Below are 18105 nucleotides of genomic sequence, written 5' to 3' on the forward strand. Positions count from 1 at the left end.
GTATGCATAAACCCAAAAGATAAATGTTATGTTTTAGTAATCTGAGACCACAGAGAGAATATCAGCTGTAAAACAAGATCAATAAAATTACATAAATAATCTTCAGTTAAAAATGTGAACATTTTTATGTAGATAGAAGCAAGATAAGGGCTGCTAAGATTTAAACCAATTCAGAATGTATTTTATCTGAAAGATTTCAAAATGTCTGTAGTTTTAGGTTAACGTAAAAATAAAATAACCACTCTTGTACGTTTTAAAGCATTTTATACAAATGCTATTTTATGAAACATTAAAACATTGCTGTTTGCATTTCTACATTTACATTAATAAGAAAAAGAATCTTTAGAAATCTATAGTTGCTGAGATGTCAGTCCAATTGGCAGTAAAATGTTCTTTTTTTAGGGTTTAAGAGGGTTTATTGCAAATATTATTTCAACTTCAAAAGACTACAAATAAAAAAGAAAGAAATCTAAAGGTCATAATGTCAAAATCAGATGAATTCCTCTCAAAAGGTCACATCTCTGGTTTTCTTCTCCAATGTCAACACATTCTCTCCAGATGAACTTTATTAACATCCACTGCCAGTTTCTTATCTCGTTGTGTGTCTGAAGGTGTGTGTGGGGTGTACTGACCTGTCGGGTGGTTCATGAGTATCTCAGAGATCTGCACAATGGGATCCGGTCTCGGGCTTGACTCCTTCTGGCTGCTCACCTGCGAGCAAACACAAAGAACGGAGCTCATAAAGTGATGGGTTAAATTTAGTTAGAAGTAGGAGCTAAGAGGGAGTGCCCAAGACAAAAGGAAGTGGTAGAGATTATAAACTAGCTGACTGAGAGCGTGAGAGGAACAGATGCTCCCCCTGGAGCTCCTGTTTCAGGCCCTAGTCCTCTGGGGAGGGGAGTGGCAGGGTGGAGAAGCAGGAATGTAATGATGCACGGAGCGTTATGGGGGTGTTGTGATCTGGGAGCACCATTGTCCAGGGTCGATCCTCAGGCCACGCCCCACCTGGAGGGGGACCCTGCCAGAGGAGGAGGGCACGTATCCCAGGGCGGCGTGCTGGCTGAAGCGTCCAAAGGGACAAGAAAAGGCGTGAAATGGCCTTCAAAAGAGTCACAGTGCAGATGGCCGTGAACGTAGAATGACTGGAGTCATCACTTACTGCTAGATATCTTAAAATTTCACTTATTAAATGTGTATTTAAAGCCATTTTTGAGAAAGTACAAAAGACAGCGGAAGAAGCTCCTTGCATACATAAAGTACAGCAGGGTATTTCCCAAAAAATGAGCTCTGATCAAATATTGACAAAGTGAGGGAGAAGCTCTCGACATGCATGCAGGAGAGGAATTTTAATATCTGATCTGTTTGCTCAGCGAGGACGTCGAGCCCAGCTCTGAAGCCGAGACTCCAAAGTCCAGCTGGTCATAAGAGCTGCAACTCAATGTGGGGAAAAACAAAACAAAACAATAAACTACAGCAAAATACAGAAAACATCTCCATGGATTAAATAAAACATTTCTAAAGCAAGTGATAACAGGTTGAAAAATTCCAGATGCTTCTATAAATCTCAAGATAAATTCAAAAAACTCTAAAAATAATAATAATAAAAAAGGAATTTTTACAATATGTGTTTCACTTAAGAAATGTACATAATGATAAACAAAAGCATTTAATTGAGACAAAAATATCAATGTGTGACTCAGCCAAACAGGCAGTCTTTGGTTTTACAACTTGCATGAAAAATGTAACTACAAAATAGGTCTGAATCATTTTCCACTAAGTCTCATTGTTCTTGTGGTTTTTTTTAAGCTAAAGGTTTCATGAAGTTTCAAATGTTCTCCAGTTTTGTTCCAGCAAACTGTGTCCGTCTACTTCATGCAGCTCCTTTTTGGGCTGTGGCTGCTCACTGCAGTTCATATGGCTGAAAAAAGCCAACTATATTATAATATTATTCACAAAAAAACAACAATCAGGACAAATTAAGCAGCTAAAAATCAGCTTGTTATACCTGTGTTATTCTGCAAAATAAGCCCTCAAACCAACTGGTGTTTATTTGACTTTAATAATCAATATTTTATTCCTTTTTTTGCAGCAGTATGAACAATTGTTGCTTTGCCTAAAATAAAAACAATAAAATCATAGTGCACATTTCTTTCTCAGATTTGTGTGATTCTGTTGTGATACTCTGAGATTTTTACTCAAAGTTATCCTTCTGTGAGAATCTCATACAATGATATGTTTGCTACATTTGGATATACAAACAAGGCTTTGCTTTCAGAGAATCCTTCACATAAAGATTGATACCTTAAATCTCAAAACTTTCACACAAATACAATAAAAAGCAAAAAGACTCTGCAGCAAACAAAAACTGATTGTTTATAGCCACAACTTTAAACCCATTAAGTTAGTGACACCCAGCAAAGCTCTGCTGAAACTGTATTTTTTTTTTCTCATTGTCACACATAACCACCTCCAAAGCATTGTAGCAAACCACGTGCACATAGATCCTCCCCACCCCACTCACTGATGATAAAATCCTTCACAATGAGACAATGCGCGTCGACATGCCAAACAAACTGCTTAGGAACGGCTCGGGGAAGATGACAAAGAGCCGTTGAGTTGGCCTCTGAACGCCGAGCTGCTCTGGCTTTGCTGCTGTTTCAAGGCTGGAGTGAGTGACTGTATGAGTGGGCGAACGCTTTTCACAATTTTAATGTAGCAGATGGTGAGAGTATGTGCATGTTTGAAATGGTGAGCGAAAGCTGAATTCAAACACAACTATTACAAGAAAAATAAAAATCCTTCGAAACGTAATAAATTGAGACGAGTGAACATCTATAATGACTTTGTAATTAAATGTTTTAATCCAGTTTTAGTAGAAATAACAAGCTTTTCTCTTTTTTTCGGGAGTGAGTGAAGCAGCTTTCTGGCTTTTACTTTCATCACAGCCTTTTCCAGGCTCTTACTGCAGGAAGTTTCCTAGGAATATTTAGAAAATAGAAAAAAAGCTCCTTTCTGTACAGCATACTGCAATAATTACAGCGTAGGTAACTACACTCAAGACTATTCCTACTAACCTATATGTAATATTTACTTAGTATGCACTATTTACATGCTTGACAATTTTATTATTACAAAAATGTCTATCTAATTGTATTTCTTCTTGATACCTGAATGACATGTTTTCTTGCATTTCCAATTTTTAAATTGGGTTAAGAGAAATGGGCCTCAGATTCAGGTCATATCAAGACCATAGGGAAATGTGATGCCAACAAATACTAAAACGTTTCTGGATACTCTCAAGAATTTAAAAAAGCAAAGTATAAAATAAAAATAAAAGTTAAATAAATTAATTGCCTTTATTTCCTAGGAATTGATTGAGCCATCAACAAATGTGGTATCAGAGATTTTGGTACAAATTTATTTCCACTCCTGAATGAATGTGCTCAATCGAAAGTTAGGACGTTATCAGGTGCTATATTACTTTATTTTTATTCATGGTAACTTTTAATAACTTTTTGTGTTATATATTTTTAACTAATATTGAATGAACTTCTTGCCATTCTTAAAATTTTATTACTACTTTAAATAAAAAGAAACATTACCTAAATCTGTCAGGGATATGAATCATTTTGGGCTTAAGAGTATACAACCAGTTCAACTTCAGAAAGGGAGAAATTATTGGTGAGAGTCAGGTCTTCATATGCACTCAATTAAGTTATTAAAATCCATAACTTTTTATTTTATTTTACAGACATATTAAATTTCAAACCATATTTATGTTGAAAATTAGGAAAAATATTAGTAAAAAACATAAAACAAATAACAGAGGTGCACAGGAAACAAGAGAGCAGCGTTACAGACTAGAAATTTAAAAACGTTAGATTCTTTTTCAGATTAAAATGTTCAGAATTTTATTATTTTATTTGTAAACAATTACAAGGTTTTTAATTTAATTACTGGAAATACCCTGCCCACTCTAAACTACTTAAATGTATCTGTTCTGCATTTGAGTCTACTGGTAGAGTTTAAATAAAAAACACAAAAAAACAAAAGCAAAATACTAAAATATTGTTGCAGGTAATATTCAAAATAGAAAAATCAAAACTGAAGTAATAAATAGCAGATATCAGCTATGTTGATGCACCAGTTTCAACACAAATCAACATTTCTAAAATAAGAAGGATTTCCAACGTACCTTTTAAGGAATATTTCAGAGTTTCATAGCTCAGCGTGAGCAACAATAAAAGATCACAGCATGAGAAAGTAGGGCTAGGGCAACTGATTACAGAATAAAATTATTTGTTCCTCAATGTTTGGAAAGTTTTTTAATGCTCTGTGAGGTAAACAGCGAGGTTTCCATGAAGATCTCCAAAACAAAAATCAAAAGAAGAATCTGACCTCTGTTTCTCAATCTGCCTCATTTCTCCGATTGCAAAACATCTCCATCTCTGCCTCCAGCAATCGCGGTCCCGGCGTGAAGCGTGGCCAGTCGGTGCGCCATGTGCCCCTGCTTCACAACCAATCGCAGCAGAGCTGTAAGCCACACTGACCGGGCTCCGTTATACACACTCATTACTATTTCACCGGCAGCGGAACAGCAGCATTGACAGCTCCTGTGTCGCCTTCATTAATAAGAGACAAAGCAGCATCGCACACAGAAGCTTTCAGCGGCTTACCTTTCCAATCTGCCAGCACAGGCGCAGGCAAGGGCCCAGATACAGATGCTGTGGCATACACACACGTCTATAATTACTGACAAATACACAATGCTGCAAGGATTGTTAGCTACAAGGGTGCAATACAATGACGGGGTGTTTACTGATTATTTCAAGGTGAGTAATTTAGGACCTGAAATGCAATTATGGCTCTTAGATAAAAAAAAAAAAAACAATTACAGTGACTTCCAACAACACATATCCCAACAACAGTATATTGCTAAAAACCGTTAAAACTTGAGCCCTTTAGTTTAAAATCTAATTACTACTAATAATAATCACTGGGATAAATATTGCTTATCTGTTCACATGATAACCACAAACTAATGGATTGCTTGGTGTCTTTAGCACATAGCGATAAAGGAGAAGAACATTACATGATGTTTCCCATAACAAGAGGCTGCCAACACCATGTGTCATTACCTCTGTTAGTACACTTAGTTTTCTACATGTAGTCCAATTCATGAAGGTGAAAATGTTTAATTTCTGCCTAATTTAATTGCTGTTTCCCATCTGTGGCTTGTGGTAAATTGTAAAAGCAAAACTAATAGTTGCTGTGTCTCTAGATTTTCTTTTACATTCTTCAGCAGAATTTTACGTTTTCATCTGATTATTTTGGCAACACAATTTTTACCATGAAAACATGAAATCTCCAACATTATCTCCATTGAACCTACTTTCCAAATCTCAAATGTTTATATTTGTATTTCCAGTGAGTGTACTAAAGGCATTAACATACTCAGAAGTTTGAACAGGGAGTTGTGCTTTTCTGGAATATAACATGTTTAAGTCACAAGTGAAAAAACAAGTAAGAAATGTAAAGACATTTGGATGGGCTGTTATTTACTAGTATAAATCTTTATAATATAAATATTTCCCTGTCATGCTTTAGATATTCTAGGCTCTTTCTTCTCACTGAAAGTAAAAGAAAAACACTTTTGTGTAAATAGCAGTAAATGTCAACAAAAATAAATACAAAAACAAATCGTTAATTTCATAATGAAATATCATTTCTACAAAAAAAGAAAGCAAAGATCAGCTTATCGTAAACACATATGATAATGTGTAAACTATGTAAAAGTCAATGTGACTTAATTTATTTTTTTATCCGCATTCATTGATTTTTTTTTCTTTTTTCTTGTTTTTTTTCCTGTTTTTATTTTGTTTTCCTATGTTTTTATCCTATGTTTTACAGTCTCTTTTACTGGAATATATCTTAGATGCCTTTTCACTTAATTGAGTGTCACTATATTTTTAGGTTAATTGCTTTGATTAAAAATATAAAATCTGTGTTTATAAAGCAAGAGGACTAATTTATCATACAATAAATACCAGTATGATTTGTTGCTTCTTGTATTCCCAATCTGCACTGTAACTTAATAACAGCACAAGCAAACATTGTTAACAGACAGAGGCTGCATATTTCTGTTTGTACAACCATTTAATTAAGATAAATCCTTTTTCAAAGGACTAGTAAAAAAGTATATTATTGCAACTATCACCCCTCTTTCTGTTAGAATTTGAGGAGTTTCCCAGCGGATGTTCCCAAAAGATCAAGTAATGTTCTGACGTCATGAGCAAACCTCATTGGCTACAATGTGAATTATTTTGCACGCAAACCCAGGTGATTGTTTGGTTTTACATAAACAAAGCAAATTCTGCCCACAACAACTGCTGACGTTGGGAGACAGATAATACTTGAGAGACTACGGTGCTGAGGCCACCAACATCTCATCCACTGACCAATCTGCACTGAGGGGAAATTATATAATAACCGCTCCACTCCCCCTGTGGGATTCATCCAGCAGCACTACAACAATCCATATCTTAATTTCCTCTTTATGTTCAGGAGCAAACAGATGAGGAGCAGCAGGCACAAAGCGTGTTTCAACTACCCTTCCTCTCAAACGCGTGCACCTGGTAATCCTGAGCGTGATTTAGCAGACTGTGTGCAGATTCATAAAGCCGAGCACAGAGGCCACCCAAAGCTGTCCAGTCCTCTTCCTTTAAATAAATAAGAGAATGAGAAAAGTGTGGGGAATGTGAACATATGTACCCCTTGCACCTTGGAGTTGTGGTCATCATGACATTATATTAGTGGGACTGGGGAAGGACGGTGCTGAAGCACAGGACAAAGCAATAAACACAAATGCACAAAGACAAGGGAGGACTCCGGGGCAGAGATACAGAGTACAGTATGAGCCAAGGTCACCAGGACACGTGCACCAGTTTCTCAGTCATGTGCTGCACATAAAAACATTTTATTCTGCTTTTATAACCTGAACAAAATCCATTAGTGGTCTTCAGAAACTTTAACATCACTAGAAATAGAGTGGAATACTGAGGACCAGCCTATCTGTGCTTAAAACCACTCTCTATTTGTGAAGGTAACCTTACAACAGCTGCACAGGAAAGAAATAAAGACACAAGTGTCCACTCAGAGTTTTCCAAACCTATCAGCTTTCAACGCACAAACTTACCATAGCAGAGACTAGTGGCTCCCAATGTCAGTCTGAATAAACAAACAGCACCAATAAGCCCATTAAACAAAGACAGGAAGATAAGACAACCAGCCTCAACAACTATCATGGGCTCATTTCTTGTTTTTTGTTTGATGCTAGAAACTTGCACATATGCAGTGTTGGCAAAAAGACAGGATGAAGGACGATGAGATAAAGACTAATACGTTACAGCAGTTGATGATGATTGGTTGTACCTTCAAGAGCGGTAGAGATACAGTAACTAAGACTTTGCTTCTTCAGTAGTACAAGACCGGTTTCAACTTTGTACTTTGATGCATATTAAGGTGTATTTGATGAGAAAAATAATAAAATAGGCAGTTCTAAGTATTTCTAAAGGGGGTCTCAAATATTTGCAGATTTAAGCTATTTGTGGCTACCTGCCCCACATGGGATCCATCGTAATTTGATTTAATTAGTTGATGGAGAAAATAATTTCAAACAACCAAATTTGTCTTTCTTAAGGGAAAGAAAAAGTGTAGCTACCAGTGTTCTATCAGCCAGCTGACAGTGTGCAGCAACATATGACGAAGAGGCATTGCTGAACTGATAAATTCCTGCACTTCACCTAGCATCTCATTAAACATAAAAGATGTAAAATTATAATATTATCATCATGGAATAGTGAATTAAAAAGGGATAACATCTCAGTAAAGCTTCCTCAATGTTTATACATTAAATGTGAGAGAAAAAAAAATACTTTTGATCTGTGTCAAATTTATCACAGTTCATCTGTTTGCAGGGTAACTGCTCCCCTAGAAATATAACTAAAACATTTATTGGAAAAAGTAACATTATAGAATACTATTTATTCTCAGAATCCCAATAATAATAGTTCAACTTTGCATTGATACCAGTACTTGCCCATGTTTACTCCGAAATAGTCCTGACAACCACGGCTTTAGTGCACATAAAGCAACACGACTGTTCCAAGTTTACAATGGAAGACAGTAGTCAGAACTGGGATGCTGCTACAAAAATACATAAAAAAAATTTGCCATGCTCTTATGTGTAATTTAAGAAGCAGTCAAATTTGTTCTTTTATGTGGAGATCAACAAGTGTAGGAAACACTTAAAATAAAGCTTTTAGATTTTTTAAAAGAAATTAAGACTATAACAAGCTCCATGTGGGCTTTAGGATTCCTTAGATCAAAAGTCGAAAACATGAAGGGAAACGCTTTAAAAACATGTTTCATACGGACAGTCCGTGGAATCAAAATAAAATGTGTCTAATGACATTTTATGAATAATAAATAAATACTTATTTACTCCTGCTGCAGTTTTTCTAGTCACATGGTGCAGCACTTCAATTGACTAATTATCTGAGCTGCATCAGGCAACCATTACTCACACATACATAAGCATGCATTATGGCTGTGATCTATGAATAACAACATCCCTGCTGTTTATGTCCCCGTTCTAAAGGCGCACACGTCCGAGGTCAGGGCTACTCCAATCCATCTTGTATGACTCTGGTTTTTGCTCCTCCACTCGTGTGTGTTAATTTGCTCCCCATGAGGCGCTCCAGGCTGTGGTAATTATAGAAGCCGGCTAGCACAAATATCACGAGAGAAGAGTATATTTAAAACTGAGTGGTGCATGAATACAGTATTTCTGAACACAAAGAATACAACAAAGAAAAAAAGGTATTGCAGTAAAGACTTTTAAAGCTTCGTTTAGATATGCAGAGTTAATCTAAGCCCCTCATAGCCACAACTGTAATACCCCTTCCCAAATATAAAAGGATGTAGAGCTTAACCCAGTTCTTAACAAAATCCCAGTTCTCAAACAAGCTGTCCAGCAAGCCTGTCTCCAGGACAGTTTCTCTCCAAGCTAAAAGAGAAGACGATTCCAGAAAATAGACCATCTTTAATTCCCTAACCTCTCTGAGATGACATTACCGACATTTACTGATCTGATAAAGATGTGAGGAGTGATGAGAGGAGCAGGCCCTGCATGGAGAGCTGAGGATGCGGATGGAGGCAGGGCCTGTGGAGCGGCTCAGACGAAGTCATTATCAAAATGTCAGTCAGAAGGAAGGAAAAGAGGAGACGGCCTGAGGGAAGCAGAGAAAGTGAGGAAGAGGACGGACTTACGAAAAGAGGGGAAAGACTTTCGCTTCCATTCTTCAGCCCAGATTTTGTCATTTGGTTGTTTCCACTTACTGATTCTTCAAAGGCTGCAAGCATCATGAACACTCAGCACATCTGGGTTATTTATAACAGCTATCTGGCCACAGTCTACCAGATATATCAACATAATGACTGATTTTTAAAGATAAATTTAATTATTTCAACAGCAGTATTTCTTTGGAGTGCAGTGATGCACCTTTAACTTTCATTTCAAACAGTGACAATATTGTAGTTAGGAAATTAGAGAAGCAGTCAAGAGGTCAATGGTTAATCTGGAGAAGATGTGACTACAGATTACTGTACTCAGGGGGAAAACCCTTACCAGCACAGTACCTTGCCGTGCATGCCGAGAAGAATGCCAATGATGAAAGAAAGACACATTTGAAAATTGTCAAGACCTTTGGAGGACACACAGCACATGTGTAAAAGATTATTTGGTCGAATGAGACCAAATTTGTTATCTGGTTTAACCCAAAGCATACAGCCAGAGCAACAATGGAATGATGTATATTGTCTAAGTCCAATAATGTTTTATTGTGGCCCAGTCAAAACCTTAGGCTAAAATCTAATTAAGAAACAGAGGCAAGACTTGAGAAATATCCTTACAAGAGACTTTCAATCCAATGTGAAGGAAAGGAGCTTAAAGCACTTTGCAAGAAAGACCAGGCAAATATTTCAGTCTCCAGACATGCAAAGCTGTTAGATCTCCAGTTGTAATTGCAATAAAAGGTGGTTCTACAACGCATTAATTCAAGAAGGCTGAACACATCTGCCCACCCCATTTATAAGGTTGTATTTGTAAAGAAAGAAAAACTGTTTTCCTTCCATGTGCAACTTTGTGTTATTCACATAAAATTCCAATTAAATACAACAAAGTTTAGATGCTTTCAAAAAATGTGAAAGAATTTTAAATAAAATAATACTAAGTAAACAAATGGCATCCTAAAATCAAAGTAACAATGAATGAACCTGGCAAAAAAGAAGATAAAAAAATACAACCTTAAAGATTATCTACAATCCAACCTTTTATTGGTTAATTACCAGTCATTTTAAATGCACCAAATCTCGTACTGAATCAACATGTCACACCACAGCTCACACGACAGAATCTACACCAACTCGAGTTAAACTCGCACACCAGTGTTTTCAGTTAATCCTGCTTTAATCTCTTTAAATACAAATCTGCAAATGAATAACCGATTTACGGTAACAGAGGCTCTCTGGTTTCTATTTGTAGTCCAAGCAGACTTGGCAGATTAGATTTCAGCGTCCTTGGGTTGCATGCAAATCCAAATGCATTCAGTGTATTCTAATTTTTACACAGTGCAAGAAAAAACATCTATTTGCTTGGATATTGGCTTTTCAAACTTTACCATAAAGCCCAAAATTATTGCCGCTGAGATTTGACCATAAAACGGATGGTTCACAGATTTCATAGAACCTTGTATGAGAATCCAGATTATCAAAGGAGATATGAAGAAGTTTTAGACCCCCAAACATACACAATCAAAATAAATCACTCTCATAAAATCACATTTAGCCACATAAAAGACACCCTGACGGAGCACGGCTACATTAATGTGACCTAAAACGGGCCAGGCAACAATCCAGAACTTGGATTAAAGAGATCAGACCAGCTGCAAGGCTGCACTGCTCCTGCTGTTACACATGTCAATTACATTAATACAGCTTCCTGTCCGGATGCCAGCATCAGCACCGCGCTGATGCTTCTGCTGACGCTCAGGAATCAGCTGCACAGATGTGCAGGTGTTCTCGAAATCAGCGCCATGTTGCAGCAGCAACATCTCCATCCAAGGTGGCCGACTTATTCAAGAAGACGGGATTTGGTCTTATACTCTAAATAAAGGATAAAACCAATGGGTATTCTTTATTTTTCTCATTGTGATGTAATACCTTGAAAAGGCTGAGTATGAGTTAGTCCACCTAAAGATTGGATAAAAGAAGTCTGGAATGGAAACAAATTTTCACATGTTTTCACAAAGTCACAATCAAAATTTAGGTCTGAGCTGTCACAATGATGAATGAATGAACACCTACAAAACTCCTTCAGATTTGCTGGACTTACTAGACTTCTTATGGTTATCACAGAATCCTATATGTTACATGATATCCCTATAGAACACATAGAAAACTTGGCAATTTTGGAAGTTTTAAGATTCAGATTTAAGATGCAAAAAATAGGACAAAATAATTATTCATACCAGCAGAAGCAAACAATAAAAATGCTGTTGATTATTTTCAGCATGGTTATCATGCTTGGGACAGAGCTGGGTATTTCCAGCCATCGCAAGTTGTACCCAATCTGAGACTTAGCCAAGATAAAGAAGTTTCCCTATTTATCACCACTAAGGAATGTGCCTCTGCGTGCAGCAGTCCAACTCTGACAAGGAAGCATTATCAGATTGTGTGGTCAGTGGTTAAATGTCTTCCCAGGACCAGCTGATCCTCCCAGCCCAACTATGAACTCCTGCTGCACTGCTGAACTTAAGCTACATACGTACTTCACACTGCGTACGTGTACTACCACTTATAAATACTCAAATATTTATTAAGTATATGTGATTTTTTTTTTTATCTCTATTGTTTGAGCTATTAAATTTCATAGTCTGCTTTGTGTTACTTATGTGCCTTGAAATTTCCCTTTGGGAATAAATAAAAGGGTTATTTTAACTGAATTGAATGGGGTAAAAAAAAATTAACTGTGGCAAAAACAAACCAAAACATCCTTGACTAATTAAAGTTGTAGCACAAACTCTTTATAAGCAGATTTCAAGTTCTATCCTAATTTTATTTTCAAAGGTGAAGTAAAATAAGCTGAGTGCTTGCCTGATTAGCTTATAATAAATATTTCACATTAAATATTCCAGCCTCCATAGTTGGATTGAGCAAACTGTTTCATCCCAACTTGTTTCCACCAGTCTTGAACACATGCAAAATTTGATTTTGTTTTATAGACAAAAGGAAAAAAGTGGATAGAAAAAGAGATAAGGTTTTACAAATATGAATTGTGTGGGTTGCATGTGGTATTTGCCCCTTTACTGCCCTAAATACAATCCAGTGCAACAAAATACCCTCAGAACCCACCTAATTATAAAGGAGTCCATGTAATTGAATCCCAGGATAATTGCTGCTGCTCAGTGAAGATCCCAGAAGTTTGTTAGAGAAAATTAGTGAACAAACAGAATCATGAAAACCAAGGAGAGCAGCAGACAGGTCATGAAAGAAGTTTAAAGCAGGGCTAGATTTTAAAACAACATTCTAAACTGGAAATCTCTCAAATCACGTAGGCAACACAGCAATTTGAAGATATAATCAAGTGAGATCACAAATGAAATTGTTAGCCTATTTGTGTGTTGGAAAATCCTCCACAAACCACAGAATACATCATCCCCACACTAAAATATGATGGTGGCAGCATCATGCTTTGGGAATGTTTTTTATCCAGCTGTATGCTGGCTTATCACACAAAATCCAGACAAAATACTTTCAAGCTTGTGATTGTAACTAGGGGTACAATCACATTTCCAAGATACAATCCATAGGGTATTGGCAATGATCATATTATTGATCATATATTGTTATATCAAGGAAAATAGGGTAGTATGAAGATAGCTATGATTTATTATGTCAACAACAAAGAACTGGAAATATTTGCAAGTCTTCAAAACATAGACTGCCCTGCTTCATTTTGCAGTTTTAACTATTTCTTTCAATGTTGAAGCTTCAGCAAATGTTAAAATATTTAAAAAATAAAATTTAATGCAATTATGGTGTTATTTAAAGGTAAAACTGCACCAGTTGGTGCAATGCATTATACTGAAGCAGATTTGGTAAAGAGAAAGCCTTAGTTTTAGAGCAGCAGTGGTGCAGTGATAGATGAATTGCCAAGAAGGATGTGATTATATTTAACATTTAATTTAATTAATGACATTTTAATAACTCAATGTTAGGGCACAAGAGATGATATTCCAAGACGACATGCCCTGAATGACACCATCAGTTGTTGGCAAGCTCTACTAATCCACCTCATTTGCTTTTGCTTCAAATCTCTGGTCTATAAATTTTGCACGATGTTGGAGTTGGGGATATGATCCTTACGCATTGAAAATATTATACTTTAGATATTATTTGAGCTTCTGAGATGCTAATCAGCTACTCCCAATTATAAAAAAAAAAAAGTTAAAAAATTAAAAACTTGTTGCCATGGTTACAAATCATAACAATTGTTCAAAAAGATAATTAAAAAAAACTAACTTACAGCTGCACTGCATCCAACTGGAGGTAATAATTATCCAAGCAAGAAAAAAAAGAAAGTCTACAAAAAGAAAAAAATCTGAACTAACACAACAGCACTACTCCTAAATAGATTTTTCTATGCAAAAGTTGCCATTTCAACCAGTCTTACTGTAAGTATCAGAAGTTTCAATTTAATGCCTCGACAGAAATAATAATAAAAGAAAAACTATCACCTCAATTTTCTTGTGTTCAGGTGAAGCATAATTATGTGTAATTGATTGTGTTTGTGTAATTTGGACATCATCTGTTTGCGTGCCTCATCTAAGAACACCTGAGAGGAACTGCTTCCCACTCAGCGTTAGCTGGGAGAGAGGCTGCATTTGGCTGATTGGTGTCTAGCGTGAACTGTGGCTGCACTGCATTCGTGAAGCACGTGGACACTTACTGGAAACTCAGCACAATGAGGGTGGAACACAATGCTGCTGACAGCACACACGCGTACGCGTGCGCGCACACAGAGTCCACTGCTTAGACGTCTAACACTCTCTCTGCTGTCAGAGGATGTCGATGGAGATGAGGAGAGGTCGGACCATGAAGCTGTTGTGACATGAAGTCTTCATGAAGGACAGATGAAGTATTGTGTTTGATTTGTATCAGATGCACTCTGAAGCTGGTCAGCTTGCAAAAACCATGCAGGGTGGGAGGATGCAGAGAAAACATAAATAAGGCATCATCTGTGTTCAGTTTATTCTGTCGACCCAAGTTAACTGATATACTTGAATAGAAAAGGGAAAGCAACCATGCAAACACATATGGATGAGAGGTTTATAGTTTTAAGAGGTCACTCTACAAGCAGAGTGAAACAAAAGTCAATATGCCCTTATTAACCCATAAAATCAATAAATCAAGATCTTAAAGAGAAAGAGCAAATCCAGGAAAATATGGTATATGACAATGTCCACACCACTCTTTGAGAGCTTTTCCAGTATAACAGTATGCTGGACAGACTGTAAACAATGCCAAGAACACTGATGAACTAGACCAACATCATTAAGTGGAAATAATTAGCAGCACCTATGAAAGCTCAAAGGGAGTACTCTTGTTTTAAAAACACATCGGCTATATTCACAAATCGGTCTTGTTGCTCAATGACAATTTTTGTTGAAATCTATTTTTTTTTCTTTTTTTGCAAGGTCATTCATACTACTAATCAAATGTGACAGCAATCAGACTCATGTTTGAACATTTTACAATCCCAAAGCAACTCCATGCACAGAACATAGATGTCATCCAGCGGTGCAGTTTTTACGGAGGTGATAATGTGTGCTGCCACCTATGGATCAATTTAAAAGTTGTTCAGGAATTACTCTGTTGTCTTTCCGTGGATTAGCATTAGCGACTAAAATGTTGGCACCGCTTGCAACTGTTGACGTCCAGATTTACCACTTCACAAGAATTATGATACATGTTTCAAGTCAATGACATCATAGTTGAATAACTATTCAAACTGCAGATGCATTGAAAACTATTGAATATGTAAATAATTTGGTACTGCATGTGGATTTTGGCCTTTCAGACTGCCAGGAAATAGTTGGATATGATTTGCATATGAGCAAAAAAAAAATTATTTCACTCACTTTTTCCTGCTGTGTGAATGCAGCCAAAGCTTCAGCATTTTGGTTTATTGCTTGTCAAGTAGATTAAAGCACATAATAATGCATGATGTGTTGGCCTTCATCTGTGGTGGTCTTTATTTCATTACAATTTTCACTTGTTTGGAATTTGTGAGTAAGTCTGAGGAAAGAGTTATTGGTTCAATCACTGGATATGTGGGTTTTGAGAATCCCCAAAGATAAGATAATATTCTGGGAACATACCCAGAATATTATTAATTATGTCATTTTCTATTGTTTTATATTTTATATTAGTATGGCTATCACAAAAGATTACAAAAATCAACAGATTGGAAACATTTTGTGCATCTAACACTTTACTGCTCTTTCAATTGAAAATCAATGTTATTAGAAAGATAGATAGAACATTCTTCTAATATTTTTAATTACATCATGAGTATTCATAGAGAACATTTGACCACGATGAAAGAATATCTCACCAACATCATCATTCGTATTACCAAAACCCTTCATCTAATTACCTGAAGATGATCAAGCTAGAAATCAGCAAATACACATATTGGGAAGCTCAAAGGTTTGCAAAAGCTGCAGTTGAAAAATTGTCCACAACATTTGGATCTGGACCACCATAGTCTTTTAAAATTGTTTCAATAGAAATATTTTTCGAACATAAATAACTGTTCTTCAAATTTAACTAAATCATATAGCAGACTAAAAATTTATGGGATATAAGTTTTTAATTGTCAAAGCTAGTTTTCCTACCAAATAAAAACACTACATTTGCACGGAATTTGGACTGGTTTGAGCTCACTTCAGCCAGAAGTGCAAAATGAAAACAAACTGTTGGTTTACAGTAAAAACCAACCTGTCCCAGCCACGTAGTCAAAAATGCTCAACAAAAGTCCAATCTGTGGACAGCAAAACAAACATCTCTCTCCTGGACACTATAATTTTCCCTCCTCTCCCACAGCAGAACTGTAATTTACTCCTTCTTCTAGTTAAAATAGCTAAAACAACTAAAGGGTCTGTGAGCAGATCAAAACTGCTCACTGGGTTACATAATGAAGAGAGAATAAGAGTCTTAACCTTTAACTCCTGCTTTCAAACCCAGGACCTGCTTCACTCCCCACCTGTCAGGGCTGAAATAAATGAAAACATGCAGGTGTGGGTTACTGCTGCGATACATCTAGAATACATGAAGCTTTCAGATTCGGAGTCCATCGATAAAGACGTATGAACAGTTCTATTATCGGTACTGGTCGTCGTGCTAAAGCCAGTTAAAGTGCAGCTCTGACATCTGCCTCGGTCAGCAGCTTCAGTTCCATCCCAGCACCGAACCGAGATGTTTCCACCAACACCTCGAAACACCACGCAGGTCTGTAGCTTTTCACTGAGGCTCAAATTCCCGGTAAACAGCGACATTAATATAAACGATAGTTACCGTTTCTCTGCTCTGAATGAGACGTCGGTCCGCCGCTGACCCTCCGTCCATCTATCCAGCTACTAGAATGGTACCGTCTCATGAGAGCGTGCTGCGTCACTTCCGGACACTGTCACCTGTAAACAGCTCGGCAAAGATCGTCTATTCTGGACAGACAACGGAGAAGAAAATCTGTCACTGCAATGCTTCGCGAAACTATTCATTACACCTCTTTAAGTTTTGCTGTCAAGTTACATCCAATGGAATTCATGGAAATATTTACTAAACCAGCACAAATAAGTAAATGAATGTGACACAGAGAGAAAATAATACATATACCCTAAAATTAAAAACAAAAATGAACTGAACTTTTTGATCTAAATTATTCCATTGTAGTCGTTTGGGGTCATTGCCTTGCTAGAGTGTGAACCTCCCCTGTCTGACGTCCTTTGTATCCTCTGATAGTTTTCCCTTGTGTTTATTACTGCTGTCTTCCCATTAATTATGACTAGCTTCCCAGGAACCCTGCTGGACAAAAACAACCTAACAGTATTACAATGCCACTACCATGCCCACAGAGACATGAATGGCTTGTTTTTCTTCACACATAGCATTTTCTATTTTGTTGAAAAAAATTTTTTTTTCTTCCATTTGATCAGACCCCCACCTTCCACACTTTTGTTGTATTCTGAAATGGCTTGTTTATATTTTCATAGATTGCTTTCATCTATCTTTCTAATAGAAAAGAATTGTGGAGTGCACAATAGAAATCCATAGCTTACATTATCTAAGCTGTGGATCTCTGAATCTTCTAGAGTTTAGATGGAGCTCTTGACTACTTTTTAATGTTTTCTGCTAGGCCAGTTTATGAGCGCCATGTACTGGTAGGTTTGTAGCTCTTTTGATTAAAAGTTAAAATATTGAACCGTGCTCCATGAGATGCTCAATGCTCTGCTTTAAACTTCTTCACAATATTATTCCTAGCCTATTTGCTGTGTTTCTTGATCTATTTGATGCATTTTGTTCATTAATCTTCTCAAACAACCCTGTAAGACATCACAGAACATCTGGATTTATATTCATACTAATATTTTATTTACTATTTATTTAATACTTTAATTTACTTATTTGGTTTACAATCAAAATAAAGGCAGGTAAATATAAATGCATACTAACCTGCTCATGTTTTATTTGTAAAGAAAAACGTTCTATAAAAAACTGTTACGCTGTTCATTTTAAATTTTCTTATTAGCCACGCTCTGTCATTTCTTAAGTACCTTATGTTGTCAACAACAGGGGTTTAGATCTCAAATTAAGGTTTTGTTTGTGGTTCCAAATCTAGCTATCTTTTGTTTTCTGTAAACTAAATTATCACAGAATGTCAATAGGGATCAAAGTGGCTGTATTATGAGCAAAACTGTGTTTTGA

General features: G+C 36.5%; 1 protein-coding gene across 1 annotated transcript in view; it reads right to left on the bottom strand.

Annotated features, from left to right (window-relative positions):
• The window catches only part of map3k13 (mitogen-activated protein kinase kinase kinase 13), a 39879-nt gene extending 23095 nt beyond the window's left edge, over positions 1 to 16784 (bottom strand). The window contains exons 1-2 of the mRNA XM_023337116.1: positions 16699 to 16784; positions 633 to 711 (exon numbers count right to left, since the gene is read on the bottom strand). The gene's annotated coding sequence lies outside the window, so the exon portion shown is untranslated. The remainder of the gene's footprint in view (positions 1 to 632; positions 712 to 16698) is intronic.
• Positions 16785 to 18105: the final 1321 nt, after the last annotated feature.

Source organism: Xiphophorus maculatus, chromosome 7 (genome assembly GCF_002775205.1).
Source record: "Xiphophorus maculatus strain JP 163 A chromosome 7, X_maculatus-5.0-male, whole genome shotgun sequence".
Taxonomy (NCBI): domain Eukaryota; kingdom Metazoa; phylum Chordata; class Actinopteri; order Cyprinodontiformes; family Poeciliidae; genus Xiphophorus; species Xiphophorus maculatus.